We start from the raw sequence: 15,329 nt of genomic DNA, 5'->3' as shown, positions 1-15,329 counted from the left end.
AATGACATTAGGAAACTGCGTGCAAAAAAATATTTGTACACAAGGTGGTGATGTTAGCAACCAACTACAGTACTTTTATTCCACAATAAATAACAACAGATTGTTTTTCCCTGAGTGGTCTCCAAAGGGTATGTTCAGGTACTCATATAATGATAGTATGTAAGGGCACAGGGCACATAAGAAACCTGTCATCATGTATCATTAAAGTCAAAGGGAAGGAAAAGAAAAAAGACAAATCACGAAAAAGAGAGTAACTTCAAAAGAATAAAATTACATTTACATGTAGTAAGGATTCAAGTATCCAGCTTTTAATACCTTTTAATAAGTTTCTGTTGACACTTACTTGGATATTTAAGTCCAAAGATTAAATCCTAAATGTAAAACTGTTTCTTTAGCTCTAATAAATTATTCCCACTTCTCAGAAAGATTTCCTCAGAAAGGCTTTACCTCACAACCTCCCCCCGCAACCTTTACAAACAGTTTTCTTTATCCCAATCCTGACTACACCATTGATCCATTGAGGGCAATGTCTTTTCCTCTATTCATGTCTCTTGTGTATAAATTCAAGTTTTGAGGTTTATGTTAGCACAATTCAGAACAATTAAAAAGTGAGGCTTGTCATAATAAATCACAAACTTTATTTCTCATGAAATGTTGGACTTACTAACCTCATCATCAATACTAAAATATAAATTAACCAATATGTGCAAACACTTAAACTAGTTCATATTGTTTGTCTATTGGTAAGTTGATAATAACCTCTAAGACATAGGTAATTAATTTTATTATTTGGCCCCCCACACCCAACTATTTATCATAGTTAAATATACTTATTCTCAAATACGTTTCTAAAAAGGCAAATGATGACATCACAGAACTTGTCGGTTACGAGGCAGAACACTTGTGTGCCATGCATGAAAAAGGTAGGCGGTTGTGTTTTCAATTTCTAGATTTTTCTCCCAAGATGAAAAGAGCAGCAATTGTTGCTTGCAAGCTAGAAAGCAAAATATCTGTTCTTGAATTATCTAAGGATGAGTCAGAAACTTAAGCCCAAAGAAAAGTAATAAATGACAACAGATGTTTGTAAACCTGTGCTCCCCTGTTCGGTGTTTCTACGTGTTGTTTTGCCTTGATGTGCTGTCAGCCGCCTCTCACCTGGGAGTAGTGATATCTTATCAAAGCCCAAACAGTTCCTCTTCACAACAGACAGATAATAGTGCCTTTCAATTTATCATACTGGAAGTCTAAAAGAACCATGGGAACGATTGGTCAGGTGACAGCTTGATGGACAGTTTGACAGCCCTTAAAGCATCATGGGAAATGGTTGTCACCTGATTTTCAGAGCGACCAGGGAGATAACCTTCAGAATGACGAGGAAAACAAAAATCTGAATATTTGTATAAGATCCATTGGCAGCATCAGTGCTCACTTAAGTGATAATAGGTATGCATTTAGATTACTCAAAATGTTATTATCAAACCTGAGAGCTCTAACTCCAGAAGTGCCCTTCATCTCTTTAGATGCCTTTTACATTTTTATTCAAATGTCATTTGAAAAGCATATACATAATATAGGGCTTTTGATTTTAAAGAGACACAATAAAACATTTTATTTAACCACATGCCAAATATATTAGCTGACCATTAATATTCTCCAGATTTTAAATCTACTCTCCTGTTGACAAATCCTTGTACACCTTTTCCTAAATATTGTTTGCACATTGCAGTTCTAATTAGAAAGGCTGTCGTAAAGAATCCTATGTGTCAGATTGAACACTCTGGGCTAACTCAACCTCACGAAGGTCAGTGTAGCCTTGGTGTGAGAAGCAAAATAAGAGAAATCAATTTGAAGATCTTTGGCGCAAAAGTGTTTCAGTCTGTGTTTATTCATTCATACAGCCAACAAATAGGAATTGAGCACTTACTACACACAGGGTCTCCACTGGATGTATAAAGATGAGAAAGATTAAGCTCCAGCCTCAAAGTTGTCTCTAGCATGTTTTCTCTTGTGTATTGTATGTGCATTTACAATAGTTTAATGGCTTGATCTGAAGAAATTTGGCCTGAAAATTAAGATTTCAAATAAAAAAGTAAGTACTCACTGTTTATACATTTATTGAGCGTCTCCCAAGTTGAAAGAATGATTTTAGAAACAGTAGGGAGGTAAAAAAGATTTGAGATGCAATTCCCATCATTGAGGAGGACTCTAGACATCCCAAACCTCAGTCCCTTAGATATTTCATCTACTTTTTTTTCCAGAATAGACACTTAATAAATTTCTCTTTTAAAATAATATCTAACATACAGAAAAGTTATAAGAATTGTGCAAAGAACTCCTTTATACTCATTGTCCAGAATTCACCAATTGTTAACATTTTGCCACATTGGTTTTTATCACTGCTATTCTCTCTCTCCTTCACACATCCACCCTTCCTCCTTCCTCCCTCTCTTATTTAGCTATCTATTTAATATTACCTTTTTAATAGAGAGGAATGAAATTAGATTTATGTCTGATTCATCTTTACGCTCCTTCATAAAATCTAGCAACTACCTTGTATATGCTTAATAAATATATATATGAATGAATGAAAAATGATAAATAATAATCAACCTAAACCTAGTCTTTGATATCTTACATTTGTGTTTACACATCAATATAAAAGATATTGAGTAAAAAGATATTATTCGTCTAAAATATATGTACTATTTTATAAAATATGAATCTTCCCTCAATTATGTCTGATCAACAAGAGATTTAATAAGATAAATAAATAATATAATAAAATTAAAATATTACAGCAAAATGTCAGGTGACTTTCCAAAGGAAGTAAAAGAAGTTTCAGGTGCTTCTGGACCTTTGTCTTTGGAACAAATAGACCAACTACAGATACTAGACAAAAAGCAGGGATTTAAACAAAAACCGTCTTTCTGAAAAAGACTCTGGCATCATTCTTGAAACTGGTACCATTTGGCTGCTTGACACTTTTGGGAAAACACTCTGCTTTCACAAATTCTGATGCTTTGGATTCACATTCCAACATGATTTTCCAAGAGAAGCCAGACACATTGTGAGAACGTTCTCAGTGTTTTCCAGGGAAATGAAAAAAAGCCAGTAAATAATTTAAATGACTATTAACAACAAAATGTTCTCCATGTAATTCTTCACAAGACACATGATTTGAAAAAAAAATTTTTTTTTTAATGAAGCCGAAGTTTGCAAATGCAAAGCAAAATGCTTTTTGGGTGCCATATGCAAATTTAAATACTTAGAGACTGATAAAAACAAAGTTTGCTTATTTCCAATTGGGAAGACAAGATGTGGGAGGAAGATTTGTAATAACTGATACATGGACAAGGTCCCAATGCTACAGAATAACTGAATTCAGAATCATTTCTGAATCAGAGCTGGAGTTTAAATGTGTCTCCTTTCCTTGTTGAAATAAACCCATGCAGCATCAGGTTGTAACAGGTCCCAGATGTAGTCCCCAGCTCACCCTCACCCGATATGAGTTAAGTTTCATTGTTAACAACTAATGTAGTCACTTAAGCCAACGAAATAAAATAAGCTAAATATAAAGCCAGAAGCAAGGTCTTATAACATATTTCATCGTAACGCCAAAATCTGTGGGCTGGCAGGTTAGAATAAGCACTAGTGCTGGGTTTTCAGTCAGACTGAAATTTTCACAGAAAGAAATTTTCAGACTAAAAATTTCACAAAAAGAAACAAAAATGATCAGTTAAGTCACAAAGCTATTTTAAAATTATGACGTGCACTTGCCCATCATCAATTTCAACATGCACAATTAGCTTGACTGTTAAGCAACATTTTGAAGAGACAAAAGTCTTAAATTATTGGCTTATGTAAGTTATACGCATCATGGACTTTTGAAAGTCCATGCTTACTTGCAGTGTATAAAATTGGTAATCTCTTAGCTCAAAACATGTAAATATCACCGTTTGGACTCTTCTGCTAAGGTGTAACAGGGTCTGTGGTATGAGACACTAAGAGAATTGTAAGCCTTATGATACAAATTACACAATTAAAGTCATTTCTTTTAGCTTTTTCTTCTTTCAAGGTATGTACATTACACTTCAAATGTGGGAAATTCTGGATCCATTTTCCCTTATTTTTCTGACAGTGTCTTCCTAGATTTGGTAGATATTGGTACGCAAAACACAAAAAGCTTCCCTTTCTATGCCTTATTTTATATAGGCTTTTTTGTCATTCATTTTAAATGATAAAAGACATATAGCTTGTACAATTAGAAAATAGGCTTAGGATTTTAAAATCTGCTGAGCTCATCATGTTTGTTCTGTATCTTTCCAGTAAACTGAAAGCTTGTTAGGGAAGTGAATCAATGACTGTGTTGGTTTTTTTCTTTTTTAAAGGCATTTAGAAAAGCTGTCTGATTTTCTTTTCTTTTTTTAATGTTTATTTATTTTCGAGAGACAGAGAGAGACAGAGTGTGAGTGGGGCAAGGGACAGAGAGAGAGGGAGACACAGAATCTGAAGCAGGCTCCAGGCTCTGAGCTGTCAGCACAGACAAGACAAGCCTGATGCAGGGCTTGAACACACAAACTGTAAGTGTGACCTTGACCTGAGCCAAAGTAAGACGTTCAACCTACTGAGCCACACAAGCACCCCTAGAAAAGCTGTCTAATTTTCTTAATGCCAAAAAGGAACTGAAAAATCGTAACTAACTCTCTTGTTACTTTTACAACTTCTTAGAGCTAAAAAGGTTTGATTTTTGTTTCTTTTTTTTCTTTTCAGTAAAAATATAAAAATTTAGAAGAGGGAAATATGGCAGCATATCTCACTAATACTGTTGTAAACATGCTATTCAGGGGTGCCTGGGCGGCTCAGTAGATTAGGCGTCCAACTTCAGCTCAGATCATGATCTCATGGTTCGTGGATTGAGCTCCACTTTGGGCTCTGTGCTGACAGTGAGGAGCATGCTTGAGATTTTCTCTCAATCTCTCTCTCTGCCCCTCCCCTGCCCACTGTCCCTCTCTCTCAAAAATAAATAAATATTTTTTTAAATGGAAAGAAGCATATGCTATTCAATGATTTAAGCTAAATATTTACATTTATAAGACTATGTCTTGAATGTAGAAAGGGACTTGAGTTTAGCTTTCTGTCTACTTCTCAGTTATGATTTGTGATTATTCAGAGATATATGATAAACTTTCTCAACCTCACATATATACCGAATAATCCTAGGATTATAAAAATTGCACCTTATATGGTTCAACTTTCACTTCTACCTAACTCATTCTCATAAATTCTTCTTTTGAAGGATGTAAGAAGATTGCAAGTAACTGCATAGTATCTCCTGTAACACAGCCTACTCCCAAAGAGAGCTAATTCCCTTCTCTTTATGTTAGAATATTTATTTATTGACTTGTGTCAAAAGGCAGGTTATTCAATGTCTTAACACTTTTCCTTCAATTACACCAAAGCATAAACCAATATATCAGAAGATACTAATCCTTCTGCTGGGCTGATTTAATAAAAAGGATGCAGCACGGGGACACCTGGGTGGCTCAGTCAGTTAAGCGTCTGACTTGGGCTCAGAACCTGCTTCGGATTCTGTGTCTCCCTCTCTCTCTGCCCTCCCCGGCTCACATTCTGTCTCTGTCTCTGTCTCTCTCAAAATATAAATAAACATTAAAAAAAAATTTTTAAGGATGCAGCACAAAAATTATTTTAAATCATAAGACTAAAACATTGACGATGTTCAGAAAACAGTCTTTCTCAAAGGCAGGAAAAAAGATTATTTGCCAACCTTAGTAAAAGCCAATCAAATTTCCCTTTAACTATTTTTCTCTACAAATTGAAGAAGCAATAGTAATAGAATATTTGGATTATGTTGTCCAATATGCTTATTTAGATACCTAAAAACTTCAAAAGAGAGGAGCTTGGGTGACTCAGTCGGTTGCATGCCCAACTCTGCATTTCAGCTCAGGTCATGGTCCCAGGATTCTGGGATCTGCCCTATGTCGGGCTCCACACTGAGCATGGAACCTGCTTAAGATTTTCTCTCTCTCTCTCTCTCTCTGCCCACTCCCTCACTCGCACACACACTTTCTCTCTTTCTCTCTCTTATGTAAAAATTAAATTAAAAATTTTTTAAAAACTTCAAAAGATATGCAAAGTATTGTTCACATTTTGTTACTATGAAATCAAGGAGGAAGTTAACCTCAAAATATAACAACACAATGGGGCGCCTGGGTGGCTCAGTCGGTTAGGCGGCCGACTTCGGCTCAGGTCATGATCTTGCAGTCCATGAGTTCTAGCCCCGCGTCGGGCTCTGTGCTGACAGCTCAGAGCCTGGAGCCTGCTTCATATTCTGTGTCTCCCTATCTGACCCTCCCCTGTTCATGCTCTGTCTCTCCCTGTCTCAAAAATAAATAAACGTTAAAAAAAATTTTTTTTAATTAAAAAAATATATATATAACAACACAACAAGTACTTGTTCAGTCACAGGCATTGTGTTCAACTACTTGGACTATCTCATTTAAACCTCACAACTGTTGAGATAGACATTATTATTGTTATTATTATTATTATTCTCATTTTACAGATGAGAAAGTTGTCAATGAGAGAGTAAGCAGCCTGGTCAAGTTTATATAGTATGTAAGTGTGGGGGTTGAAATTCCAAATAATTTACACAAAACTCATTATGCTCATTTGAATGTGAGCTTTAAAGGAAGAACAGTCTTTTTATACAAAAAAAAAAAAAGAAAAAGAAAAATTGTGCTATAACTATTTCTTTACCTTTCATCTCTTAGGTAATAGTAAAATCTAATTCTAAATATTTAAAGTATTTGTTTAAATTTTGTTTCTCAAATTTTGTTGGCCTTAGAAACCATTTACGCTCTTAAAAATAACTTAAGACCCCAAAGAGTTCTTGTTTATATAAGTTGTATCTATCAATATTATCATATTAGAAACTGAAACTGAGAAACTTAAAACATTTAACAATTAACTAAAAAATAACAATAAGGAACCCACTATATGTGAACATTAATTTTTTAGAAATAACTGTAGTTACCTCATGAAAAAAATGGCATTACTTTATATTTTTTTCAAATCCTATAATATATGGCTTAAGAGAAGATAGCTGAATGCTCATATCTGCTTCTGCACTCAATCTATTGTGATTTTGAAGTACATCAAGAAAATCTAGACTTTCACAAATGTGTAGTTGGAAAAGGGAGTATTTTAATAGCCTTTTCAGATAATGATGCATATTATTCTTTGATACAACTTCAAAATTAGACAAATGTGGTTTTTTAAATGATAATTTCAATAAGGAATTTGAAACAATATTGGTGGACTTTTTGTGCATTGTTATATTAAAATCCATTGGGTTTCTTTGCACTTTGAGTAGATCTTTTACCTACACATGTTTTTGAAAAACTGTTAGTCTTTTGGAAAATATTAGTTCACTTCAAACCTTCCAAATGTTGACACATTTCATTATACAATATTTAAAAATCAAATCATATTGATTAATATCACCACTGATCTTACCATAAAGTTGGCTTGCAACTCAAACAGTCCTAATGCAGTAGTCCTCCCTTATCCACAGGGGATGTGTTCCAAGATTCCGGGATTCCCAGCACATGCCTGAAATCAGGGACAATACTGAACCCTATTCCCTCCATGGGTTATTTTCTGTACGTACATACCTATGATAAAGTTTAATTCATAAGTTAAGCATACTAAGAGATTAGCAACAATAACTATTAATAAATAACTAATAATAATAATTAATAATTAATAACTAATAATAAAATAGAATAAGTTTAACAATATACTCTAACAAAACTTATGTAAATGTCTTATCTCTCTCAAAATATCTCATGGCACTATACTCACCCTTATTGTGATGATATGAGATGAAAAAATGCCTACCTAATGAGATGAAATGCAGTGAATGACATAGGTATTGTGACATAGTGTTAGGCTACCATTGACCTTCTGACATACTGAAAGATGATCATCTGCTTTCAGACCATGAGTGACCATAGGTAACTGAAATTGTGGAAAGCAAACCTTGGATTGGGTGGACTACTGTAGTGCTTCTGTTGAAACAACCGTACTATTTCAGTACACAGAAGTATTTTATGCATATTCCCATTTTGTTTTTCTTTCACAGAATATTTAAAAAGACATGTACTCAGGGGAGCCTTCGTGGCTCAGTCTGTTAAGCATCCAACTTCCCCTCAGGTCGTGATCTCACAGTTTGAGTTCAAGCATCACCACATGGGGCTCTCTGCTATCAGCTCAGAGCCAGCCTTGGATTCTCTATCTCCTCTCTCTGCCCCTCCCCCGCTCTCTCTTGCGCTCTTTCTCTTTCTCGAAAATAAATGTTAATTTTTTAAAAAAAGACATGTACTCAAGGGACAAGATTTATTAAAACTAATAACTTTAACTGTTTAATCAAGGAAATTCTTTTTTTATTATTATTTTTTTAACGTTTATTTTTGAGACAGAATGCAAGCAGGGGAGGGGCAGAGAGGGAGACACAGAATCCCAAGCAGGCTCCAGGCTCTGAGCTGTGCTCTCTGAGCACAGAGCCCTGTGAGGCGTTCAGACCCAAGGACCACGAGATCATGACCTGAGCCGAAGTCGGATGCTTGACCGACTGAGCCTCCCAAGCGCCCCTAATCAAGGAAATTCTTAAGTGAAACTGGCCTTTTTTCATTAGTGTAACTGAGTGGAAGTGAAAAATGTAATGACTACTAATACAGTTTAGTGCCACTGTCTTAAGTCACCAGAAGCTTACTCACTGTTGTTTGCGCACATTTGGTGCACAATACCAACTCAGTGAAAAAGCAAGTAACCTATTATTATTATCATCATAAAAATGGTTTTGAATTCATTGACCACCTGAAAGGGTCCCAGGGACCTCAAGAGTCTGCAGACTAGATTTTTACAAGCTTTAATTTAGGATTATACTCTCATTCTGCCAATCAAATAGTCCCTTGATAATTCTAGAAGAGGAATTAAAAAGGGATAGAAATGTTGCATATAAAATTTTTTTATGCCTTTGATTCTTAGTTCTCCTTGTCATATTATAACAATTAAATAAAACTTGGCCTTTTCACATGCTATAAAATTCTGAATTCATTTCCTTTTAATTGATTATCTGGATTATTATGGAAACATGTCTATGCCTGCAAGTTATTACACTGTTTTAAAAGGCTTTTTGAACAACATATTAGGAGGAAGAGAGAGTAGACAAGTGATAAGCTTTTCCCAGTCTATAAATTAGTTACTATATATAAACGGCTTACCAGGTAAAGTCATTCAGGTCAATAGGGTATCTTTCACTAATCAACCTCTACATTAATTTACTAATTTCTCTGTACCTCCCAAAGTGAGAACTCTATCTGGATGTATTATTTGTGCTCACTATTTTGAATATATTATGAATATATTATGATGCAATTGAAGATACACAAATTGTGGATATTAGATCTTTTCTGTAACTAATTCAAGAATGAAATAATATATGTTGTTTAGAAGTCAATTTTCATGGGTAAATGATAGAAACTAGCCCTAAATTGAACCTTAGGTGAATTCCTTTAGTCTAGGCCATTGTAAACTATTTAATTCTGAAAATATCTCCTTAAAATAAATTTTTAAAATGTATTCCAACTAATCCTTTATGAATAAAGGTTAAAGACTTAATCCTATGATTTTATAAATCCATAGTGTCTGACAAATTGCATGTTTATTTTACTCTATTGTCCAAATTAGTTCATACAAGTTCTTAAACAAGAAGGGTTGATGCTTAAATATAAGACATTATGTGATCTGTGAACCTTTTATTTCAGAGTCATTTTAGATTCTGAATATGTCACTAATTTATTATTTTCTTCTTTTTTTCTGGTTGCAATCTAATAGAGACAAAAGAGGACTTTTACCAAATTTTCTTACTTTACATCATAACATTTTAAACACCTTTGAGGAAAAATAAAACTAAAGTACTTTTCCTAAGAGTGGTTCAGGTGGGGATAGAGCGAAGGGATGTACGTTCTCCTTAAGCCTTCAAGGATCACCTGCCATTTCTCTAATTAAGGCAGCACTGACCAGGGGCCTACCTGTGGGCTTTCAGATTTCCCTCTTTCCTTGTATGCCAATACACCAAGCCCCTTCTACCTTCCTCCTTAAAAGCTACTCATTCTTCAAGGACCTCCTGAATAAAGTCTGGTGACTCCAAATTCCATAGTTCTCCCTCTTGTATATTTACAGTCCAGGAGCATTCTCATATTTTGTCAGCACTGCTGTAGTGCCCAGTTCTTAATAGACACCCAAGGAAAATTGTTATGATCAAGTATAAACTGCCAGAAAAAAGACTAAAGTTAATTCATTTCAAATATAATTTTTTCTTTGTTTAAAAAAATTGTAATGTTTATTTATTTTTTGAGAGAGAAAGGGAGAGAGTGTATGAGTGGGAGAGGGGCAGAGAGAGAGGGACACACAGAATCCAAAGTAGATTCCAGGCTCTGAACTGTTGGCACAGAGCCCTACACGGGACTTGAACTCATGAATCGTGAGATCATGACCTGAGCCAAAGTCAGTTACTTAACTGACTGAGCCACCCAGGTGCCCCAAAATATATACTTTTAAATCTCTACGTAGTTTTATGAAAACCTTCACAAGGAAAGTACGTGACTTACATGAAAAAAATTTTTAAATATAGTTAAAAGATATGTTAAAACACTAAGTGTACAACTATGGCATATTAGTGATCAGGGAAACAAATAATATAATGTTATTACAATAAATACCCTAAACAAATGGGTGGGGGGAGGGAGTGGGTCCTAAAGTGCACTGAAAGACTAAACAAGCAAAATGCAAAAAAACATCTGAAAAAGAAAGGTATTCGAGGTCAGATAACATGACTATTTTTTAAAAGCATACTGCAATAATTGAAAGGGAAGTGTTGGAATAATAATGAAGCATTAGGATAGAATAGCTCAAATATTATATATATATATAATATATTATGTATATATACAAACATACATATCTACTTCTTAATTTCTCCTCCTTTTAGTTGCTGTCATATATAATCATTTTATATATGATAACTAACATATAATATAACTAGTTAATGAGGAAGAGGATTATTAGCAAATAGGAATAGAAAAGAAACAGAATTTGGAAACTTGTCGGTTAAGATGATTACTTCATAGTACATGCGCAAATAAAATGTGTATGGTATTAGGCAAGCTAAAAGGAAAAAGCTGCTATGGAAATTCTGTAATTTTGCAATGGGAAGATTCTAAATATTACTCATTTGTTCAAAGAGTGTTCATTAGATTTTAATTCCCAGTGGTTTTTACAATATATGCATCTTTGTCTCCCTTCACAGCAACTAGCACTGAGCTTTTCATACCATACATGTGCAATGCACTTGATAGGTAGTTAATAGATTTATTTATTCACTCATTCAAATATTATTATCAAAAAATATTTGTCCACATTTTCTTTTTAAAGTATGTTTTTCTCTTCTACAAAGAGTATATTTTGATCTATCTTTTAATCTGTAACACACATAGTTTTATCTGTATTGCCTGGGTTCTACTTTCCTACAAAAATAAAAGAAGTAACAACTAAAAATTAAAAATAACATTGTGCCTTTAGCTTTTGTATCATACTGTATTGTTCATGAATGGAATAGTTGGGTAAATCAAGATTTAAGATAATAGAAACGTAAAGAACAAAGCCTTTCAATGACTTTCTTCATACCATAATTCAGAAACACTACTTTGAGCTTTGTTTTCTCAGGATAATGATTTTGGCCATGGATAATTTGTAACCGAGGTCTCCATACTGGAATTGGTCTCATTTCAGGATGAAAGTAAGATTTATAGGAGAACAGCAAAATGATGGACAAAATAATCTTTCAAAAGTCAGGAGATAACCTTATCTGAAGAGAAAAATACTGTCCAGTGACCACACATTCTAAAATAAGGGTTTTGCTCCTGATCTCACTTTTCTATCAAGGAAACTATAAAAATATGATAAAATAGAAACTATCACTTGAGTTCAGGGAAAATTGAGGGTATTTTATTTAAATGTTGCTCTTTCCCCTAGTGTGCTATTTGTTGTTGATTTTTTATATGATATAATTTCATGATATTTTGATGGAATTTTATACTTAAAAGAAATCTTAATATAATTTGTATTATTGACCTGAAAGTTCAGAGGCAACATTATCAAATAGTAAGCAATGTCTGTATAAAATTTTATTATATGACAAAGGCATCTCTGTCATTTTTGGCCATGTTAGTCAATGGTGCTGAAAGTGCATCCCCAGTGCTTTATAGATGGCATTTATTTCTTCGTGTCAGTTTCCTGTCCTTTTAGAAAACTCAAATCTATATAACTATGATTTTTTTTCTGAGTAAAGACTACATTCCTTTCTTCTTCCTTCTGGATGACTGCACCAATTCCCTTCCAGGTTCATCAGCCTATCACTGCTTAGTAAAATTGAATCAAATATAATTCCATATGGATGTTCACATATTATTTTGATCTTCCAGAAGCGTTTATGGAAAAATATTTGAAATATGTATTACCAGCCTTAAAAGGGCACTTCCTTTCACAGAGTCTATTTTGCAGAACATGTTAGGGCACATGGCACTGTATTTAAAGCTGGTGAAATTTGAACAGATAGACAGACAGATATGGATAGATGGGTGGCTGGGTGGCTGGCTGGTCAGCGAAGTGGATCTTGATGTCTATATCTATGTCTATACTGTACCTACTAGTGGAAAAGTCAAAAATATATTTTACATATCAACCAGATGAAAAGTGATTTGGAAGAAAATAATTTTCATGCCCATGTATAACATATGGGCTCAGTGTCAGAATAAGCCATTTGATAACTATTGAAAGTAGTAAATACAGGGCACCTGGGTGGCTCAGTCGGTTGAGTGTCCGACTTCAGCTCAGGTCATGATCTCACAGCTTGTAAGTTTGAGCCCCGCATCAGGCTCTGTGCTGACAGCTCGGAGCCTGGAGCCTGTTTCGGATTCTGCGTCTCCCTCTCTTTCTGTCCCTAACCCACTTGTATTCTGTCTCCGTCTCCCTCAAAATTAAACAAACATTAAAAAAATGTTTTTAAAGTAGTAAATGCTTAGAGGCAATTAATTACTTTATCCTCAAACCAGTTTAGAGGTATTATATATTTGTGACAGCTGTTAGCACCACAAGACAAGCATATGAGACTTCCTTCTTCATTATTCAAGATGTCCATCAGCCACACTGTAAATCTACTGCTCCCTGTAACAACTACCACACAAGACCCCAAACATAGTAGACACCAAATGAGGGCTTAGTTTAAAATAACTACCATTTATAAATACTCATCATGGTCTAGGTAATTTTCATACATTTATTTTTATTTTTTTTCTCATGTTTATTTTTTTGAGAGAGAGAGAGACAGAGTGTGAGCAGAGGAGGGGCAGAGAAAGAAGGAGACACAGAGTCTGAAATAGGCTCCAGGGCAAAAATGCTCCCTGACCTTTGGCTTCTTAAAAGTGGACAGAATATGTCATGTAGCCCTGAAGACCAAATTCTCCAGGGACATACACTTAACAGTTGAGTTCATTGTCCCATTAAAGTGTGCTGAAACAAAAATTCCTCCAAAATTATCTCTATCTCTCCTTCTCATTCTCACAACTAAGCTTCTGACATCAAAGTTTATTGTTTAAAGCATCCTTAGTAGAAATATTATTGTATATATTTTCACATGAGAGAAGAATGTCAGGGAAATTTGTCATGATACGTGTTTACTGTAAGTTTGACATGCATTATTGTTAGATAATTCAGCTCTCCTTCCATAATTTTTCTATGCAATTTATTTATGTGCATATTTAAATGGTATGCCACTTAATTGAAATTATAGTGTGTTCAAGCCAGATTTGACACTGACTGGCAGTTGCTGTTAAGGAATACTTGGAACCTATGAATGGGTCATTTTCCAAATAATACAGATATAACTGTATTACCCAGCAGAATATTTCAGGAAATCAAATAGCTGATATTGCCAATACAAGTACCTCATTCATTCCAGGGAGGGTTATGTCTTATTCACCTTTATATCCCACAACCCTAGAACCACCATATGACATAATTGGTACCAGTAGCTTGTTCTCACATAAGGACTCTGTCTACAAATCTAAAGGTCTTGAAGGTAACTTTTCAAAAATTATTCTGTCCTTGGAATAATTCTTTAAAATTTTAAGTATCCAGGGGCGCCTGGATGGCTTGGTCGGTGGGGCATCCAACTTTGGCTCAGGTCATGATCTCATGAACTCATGGCTCGTGAGTTCGAGTCCTGCCTGGACACTGCTTCAGATCTTGTGTCTCCTTCTCTCTCTGCCCCTCCCACCACACACTTTCTCTCTCTCTTCTTCCAAAATGAATAAACATTTTTAAAAACTTAAAATTTTAAGTCTTTATTTGATACAATTAGCCAAAAAGTGGTAGATCAGAGTGTAGAATCTAGGTCTATCTACCTCTTAAGACTATTCTCTATATACTATACAATATTTTGTTTATTTTGAGCAACTCCTTTTGACTGACTACTCCGAAGTAGTACCTGATAACATATTTCCCAAAATTATCTGAGAATTACCTTTAGAATATAACATCATGACCCTATGGGAAATGCTAGCAAAATGTCCTTACTGCTGACTCTAAGGAAAAGGATGTTTATTTCTGTTTAATTTGGGGGAATCCTGGCAACATTTCCAAGGAGAAAGTATTCCTAGGTAGCAGCTGCAGAAAAATCTCTGTGAACATTTCATTTGATATTCTCCAATTGTACATTCGTGCGAGTGTTTTGCCCACCCCAGGGATGTGAAATACGCTATAAGAAATGTAGCAAGCTGTCAGTCAGTGCCCTGCAGGAGGATTTATGAAATGGAGAATGGAATCCTACAAATACTGTTTGTTTCTTTTCAGCTCAAACTGCACGAATTATTTGAGCCAAATTGGGTGGGAGGGGGGAGCTAATATAGAGATCTGCGCCACCATGAATGCTGAATAAAAACTAATGACCTGAATGGCAGACTATTTTGTTGCAAAAGCCTAAAACTTTTTTGTTTTGAAATATTGGTTTTCTGTGGCTCCTGCAGTTTTTTGAACAGCTACCCCTGTTGTCACCGTCATCCTTCTTAAATGAAAGCCAGACCCTACTCCTTGAACTGCTCTTCTTCCTATAGCCAGGAGAGAGGCTGCATGGCAGGTGCTTTAACCTGCTGTGGTTTACCCTCCAAGACAAAGAAGAAGGGTTCGTC

The 15,329-nt window shown here is 34.9% G+C and overlaps 1 long non-coding RNA gene across 4 annotated transcripts in view; it reads right to left on the bottom strand.

The window, feature by feature from the left end:
* The window catches only part of LOC122230475, a 36,036-nt gene extending 28,105 nt beyond the window's left edge, over positions 1-7,931 (bottom strand). For 3 of the 4 annotated variants that reach the window (XR_006207447.1, XR_006207448.1, XR_006207450.1), the window contains exon 1: positions 7,537-7,757. This is a non-coding gene — a long non-coding RNA (uncharacterized LOC122230475). Of the gene's footprint in view, positions 1-7,536; positions 7,758-7,884 lie in introns of those variants that run through there. The other variant, XR_006207449.1, reaches the window with a different exon arrangement.
* Positions 7,932-15,329: the final 7,398 nt, after the last annotated feature.

Source organism: Panthera tigris, chromosome C2 (genome assembly GCF_018350195.1).
Source record: "Panthera tigris isolate Pti1 chromosome C2, P.tigris_Pti1_mat1.1, whole genome shotgun sequence".
NCBI classification, from domain to species: Eukaryota; Metazoa; Chordata; class Mammalia; order Carnivora; family Felidae; genus Panthera; species Panthera tigris.
This window is presented reverse-complemented; position numbering and strand designations above follow the sequence as displayed.